Below are 5,621 nucleotides of genomic sequence, written 5' to 3'. Positions count from 1 at the left end.
CCTCTCTCCCCCCACCAGCCTCTCTCCCCCCTGCCCCATGCCATGTTCTCTACTCCCCAGGACCACCCATTCCCATCCCATCCCATCCCCTGCCTGATCCTGTCACAGCCCCTTGGCCCCACTGCCATACCCCTCCCCACCAGCCTCTCTCTCCCCTGCCCCACGCAATGTTCTTTACTCCCCAGGACCACCCACTCCCATCCCATCCACTGCTGGATCCCACTGCGCCCTCCCAGCCCCACTGCCCAGCGGTGCTGGAATGATGTTTAGAACAGGAGTGAGGAGCTGCATTTCCCTCTCACCTCACCCCCCATCTGTGCCCCTCACCGCCCCAGGCTGCCACAACTGGGGGCAGCTTGAGGAGTCCCAGGCACTAGGCTGACAGCTGGGGCCTCGGGGCCTGCAGCAGAGCCCCTGGCGGCCAGGACCCCCAGGCCAACAGCAGAGCCCATGGGGCTGGTGGCTGGGACCCAGTCCCAGGGCAGTGAGGCTGGTGGCTGGGACCCCCCTGGAGCTGGTCCTATTGTGTACAGTCGTGCCCTGTCCTGACCCCTTTCCTTTTACACCTACTTTCATATGTACAGTGGAACGGGTGCCTCTAGGATCACCCTGGGGGGAGCAGACACAGGATTCACCTTTGGTCAATCAACAGGAGCTTCTGTGCTTGGTAATGCAATTGGGGTCGGGCCCACGGAGCTCGCCGGACAATAGCGCTTGCAAGATTTCGCTCTCCAGCAGGGAAAGGAACCCGAGGGCAGCTTGCACAACGGACTCTGCTGCTGCTGCGTGGCACAGAGCGGGTGGACTGGAATGAAGTGCCTAGCACGGGGTCTGATGCGATTGCTTCCTTTTTGTTATTGCTAACGCCGGAGCGGATGGGAGGTCCCTTTTGCAAAGCGCTGCTCAGGCACATAGCGACTGCTTCTGCCCCAAACAGCTCAAAACTAGGCATGCAAGGAGAGCCTGAGGGGAAGAGATGCCGACAGCTGAAGTGACTAACCCAGTGTCACACAGGACAGGGCTAGAACCTCCATCTTTGGACTCCCAATCTGGACAATGTTTGGCCCCTGGGTGTCACAGTCTGTCGAGAGCAGGGGGTGGCAGCTTTATCGAACCTCAGAGCCAAACTCTATCAAAATTCAGAACAAGTGGTCAACAAAGAGCCGTATCAGAACGCCCATTTGCCTGACTGAAAACGTACGACTTACTATTATTGATAGTTGACATGATGACTAATAATAGCAGCAATGCAACACTGAACTCACAGATTTTATTTCATGGGACTTCTGCCGTGTCTTTTCGAACATTTCTTTCAAGTTTACATCATAACTAGACAAATCTAGCTTGGAGCGCATTCAGGCTGTCTTGTCAATCTTATGGCAAGGGGCTGAGGATGCGGGGGTGCAGGAATCAGGATTGGGCTGTATGAGGGGCTTGGATTGTGGGAGTGTTATGGCAGGCAGGTGGGGGGCTCAGGGCAGGGAGTTTGGGTGTATGGTGGGCTCAGGGCACAGGGTTGAGGTGTGGGGGGTTTCAGGAGTTTTATGACAAGGGACTGGGGTTTACACAGGGCTCGGGGTTGGGGTGCGTGGGAGGTAGGGCAGGGTGCGGAAAGTAGAGTATTGGGCAGGATGGGTACAGATTACCTTGCCACTAGGCTGCTGCATCCAGGCATCAGGGGCTGAGACAGGATCACCACAGCTGGATCGTGGCCTCCCCTCCTATCCATGCAGCAACAAGAGGGTGCGGGGGGAGCTGTCAGCCCTTCCTACACTCAGACAGAGGCCAAACCACAGGGCCTGCCCCAGGATCAAGGCCAAGGACAGGAGACTGCCTGACTGTGGCCTTGCTGGCCCCAGGCTCTGGCACACAGAGCAAGCTGCCTGCCATGCAGCCCGCCCTGGGAGCAGCCAGCCAGCCAAGCGCCAGAGCTGGAGCCGTGCCACAGTGCAGCCCCACAGCAAGCTGCCTGCCCCAAGAGCAGCTGAACAGCCACCGCCAGCCTCTGTGGGGGGTAGGATGTGGGTGGGACTCAAACCCACAATCCCTGGATCCCTAGGCTGATGCCTTATCCATTAGGGAGGCCACAGGGACCCACCTCTGCTTCAGCTGATGCCGGTTCCGGCCCTGGGGAAGCTGGTGGTGTCTGCCCAGCTGCACACAGCTGTCAGGGAGAAGGGCTGTGCCGGAGCTGGAGCCAGGGGGAGGAGAGACTCCTCAACTCCAGAGGCAGATGCCTTAGCCATTAGGCCTCAGGGACCTGCCCCACCACATACCTTCAGCTGATGCCAGATCCACTACCAGCTTCCCCAAGGCCGGCCGTGCGATGGGTGTCCAGCTGCTCCTGCCCTGGCCGCAGCTTCAACCCTGGGGAAGCTGGTGGTGGCAGCCAGGCTGCACGTGGCTGGGGGGGGAGCAGCGCCGTGGCCCAGGCAGCACTAAGGACTGCTTCCCCCCAGCCGTGTGTCAGATGGAGCCGGGCCCCTTTACCTTTTATTAGCTGCTGGTGAGGAGGGGCGGCGCCCGTTGCAGCTCCCGCACTATAAATACTGGTGGCCACAGCCCCTATTCCCCTTTGCTCACTGGCTCAGAGCGGGAGGGGAGCGTGGCAGAGGCCCCAGTCCACTTCAGGAGCAGGGGGTGGGTCAGCCCCTTGGCTCCCATCAGAAGTGGGGGGTAGGGTGTCTGGCGGGGTCTGGGGTGGGCTGTCGCTCTGGCAGTGAGGGGGGAAATCGGGTGGGCCTGAGGTGTCCTGCCAGGGTGGGAGGCAGCCACCATGGGTAGGGGGAGCCCGACCTGCCAGCACCGGCTGCCATGATAATTCTCATTACGAGTGAGAGAACTTCTGACGCAGACGAAGTGACGCTGAGTCGGAGCCCCTGGGGCTGGGTCCCCGTTTGCCCAGAGCCTCTTCCCAGCCCGCAGGCTGAGCCTGGCTCTGCCCCCACGTGCGTTGGGCCTGTGCACTGGGGCTGTGAGCCTCACCCGGCTCCTGTTCCTCAGTGTCGCCTCAGGAGCCGGCTGGCACCCTGCTGCAGTCACTGGAGAGCTCCCGCCCGGAGCAGCCCCAGCGCCCGCTGATCCGCGGGGGGAAGAACGTCCAATAAAATGGCAGTAAAAATGTCTGAGTTCCCTGGCTGAGCTGCGTGGCCCTGCCTTGGAGCGGGGGCAGTGTCCCCGACGGCTGCACCGGCTAGGCAGCAGGTGGGGAGGAAAAGCTTGTTCATCTCTGGTGCTGCTTGGCTAAAACCCGAGCGGTGTTTTTAAGAGCGAGCAACAGGCTGGGTTGGGGGCAATACTGAAAGCTCCCTTGAAGGCCATGATTTAACTGATGCAGTTGGCCCCATGGGGTGCAAGAGCAGGTTGAAGTGGGGTGGGGGAGGTAGTTTAATGGAGCCACCCTTTGCACTGCAACCCCAGAGCAAGCCCCACCATCCCAGGAGTAGCCTGGAGGGCTGGAGCAGGCAACGGCTGAAGGTAGGGAGGATAAGGGATCAGCTGAAGGTAGGGCAGTGGGGTGGGTCTCCATGGACTAACAGATCCAGCATCAGCCTCCCACCGGCCCCAGGAACGGAAGGGAAGCCACTACCGGTTTTGCTGGGGCAGGCCTCGTGCCCATGCAGACAATCCCCAGGTTACAAGCACAGGTTTTCCAAAATGTCTCTCCACTTAACGTATTGCTGCCAGCCCCCACATCTCGGCAGGAGAGAATTAAATAGACACGCTCAGGCCTGGAAACGATAACATGCCAAGTTTACTGTCCAGAACAAACCCGGTGGCAGACATTTATCACAGGACGCAGCCAGAGGCCAGTTCTCAGCAGTGTTCTGTCTTTTCGATGCTGCTCCACAAGCAGCTAGACCTTCCCCATTCCTCTCTGATGCAGGAGCACTCTTCCAGCAGCGTACAGATCGGCTGCGTCTAGACTGGCAAGTTTTTCCGTTAAAAGCATTTGCGGAAAATCATGCCAGTCTAGACGTAACCATCATGTAGTGCATGAGGGGGGAACTTCAGGCCCAGGGGATCCAGCCCTGGGGCCCAGTCCCTCCTCCCAGCACTGGGGAGCCCTTGCTGGTACTTCAGCCTCCCTCCCGCCCCCGCCCTGCAATGCTGGAGCACACAATCTACTAGCCTGGGCCCCTGAGGCTCTGGTGTGGGAGGGGAATGTGGGGAGTGTCTCTGTCGGAAACCACATCAGTGAGGGTTTGGAGTTCCTCCCCCCACTCTTGTGCAGCCCCTGACTGATTGTCTGTGGGTCAGCATCCCCCCAAAAGGTTCCCGAGCCCTGATATATTGGCACCAAGCACCTCCCCCACCGTGGAGATGGTGGCAGGTGGCCTGAGGACAGGAGTGGGCGTGGCAGGAGTGCTCTGATTGGCCCAGCAGAGCAGACTGTTACAGAAGCCTTATACTGGGAACGAACATTTACCCCCACCATGTTCCCGCCCCGCCATACAGCAATGGGAGGTGCCATAAAGGCACCATCGCCCCGCTCACCTGAACGGCACTTGCAAGAATCCAACCCACAGCCCCAAAAGAGGCCCATTATCGGCCCTGCAGTTCGACAAATCCAAACAGCTGCCCCCTGCCCGGTCCTATTGCTGCACAGACACTCCTGGCACAGCACGGGGTGTATTCTGTCAAGCTGTTTTCTGCTCTGCGCTGGTGTGGCACCCTGCAAGGCGGAGTCCTGACCAGCAGGCCCCACTGCGATACCGAATAAAATAAAAAGACTGGAAAACGGGATTCTTTCAGTGACGAAACCATCACTGAATGCACTTTGCAAGCGAGACTTCGATTAAAAACTCGTTACACATAAGACTCCATCCAACCCTTTCTCCTCCCACCCTTCCAGAAAAAATTCCCTTTTGCAAAACATGTTTTAAAAGGACAAAAAACTTTTCTCTGTGCTTTGGGACTGACCAGTTTTTCAACACCTAGGGTGCAAAAAAAAGAGAGACCTGAGCAGCACAGTCTAACCTTTATGTAAAAGAATAAGCACAAGAGAACACCTACACTGCTTGCTTTAATCCTGAGCAGTTTAATCTGCTACTGGGCTGAGGAATTAAAAACAAAAGCAACCCCCCCCCCCCCAAGCCTTTTTAATTCCTGAGCAGTTTGAGCTAAATTTGAAGACAGAGCGCCACCACGTGGTTCTAGTGTGCAATGCAGCTGAAGTTTTTATATATTTCATGTCCCACCTGCTGTCCGCTGCAGCAAGGCACCAACTCCCCCTGTGCCTGTTTACAATGACATGCTGTTGAGTAACCCTTGGGAGGCTGCTGGGGATTGTCTAGATTTACACCTGCCCCAATGGGGGCAGGATTTGGCCGTGTGTTTGTCCTGCCAACTTCGCTCCAGAATCAACCAAGAGAGTCACTGAGAGCCAGACCCAGTACTGGAAGTTTGGATTTCATGGCTTGCCAGTCTTCACTGCAGATTTCATGCCAATCCATCAACCCATCTTCCCTCCCCACTTGATCGCCTCCGAAGGGGGGGGGGGAAATCAGCCTGAAAGCTGCAAGTTCTGCCAACAAGGGGGAGAGGACCACAGGGGCCAGCAGCCAGGAACATGTCATCCCCACGGAAACTTACACCCATGGTCCTTATTAGAATGAGTG

At 57.7% G+C, this 5,621-nt stretch overlaps 1 non-coding gene across 1 annotated transcript; it reads left to right on the top strand.

Annotated features, from left to right (window-relative positions):
* Positions 1–3,149: 3,149 nt before the first annotated feature.
* On the top strand, positions 3,150–3,282 carry LOC112546832 (small nucleolar RNA SNORA76). Its single transcript, XR_003090553.1, has one exon. It is a non-coding gene; the product is annotated as a small nucleolar RNA SNORA76 (small nucleolar RNA).
* Positions 3,283–5,621: the final 2,339 nt, after the last annotated feature.

Source organism: Pelodiscus sinensis, chromosome 14 (genome assembly GCF_049634645.1).
Source record: "Pelodiscus sinensis isolate JC-2024 chromosome 14, ASM4963464v1, whole genome shotgun sequence".
NCBI lineage: Eukaryota > Metazoa > Chordata > Testudines > Trionychidae > Pelodiscus > Pelodiscus sinensis.
This window is presented reverse-complemented; position numbering and strand designations above follow the sequence as displayed.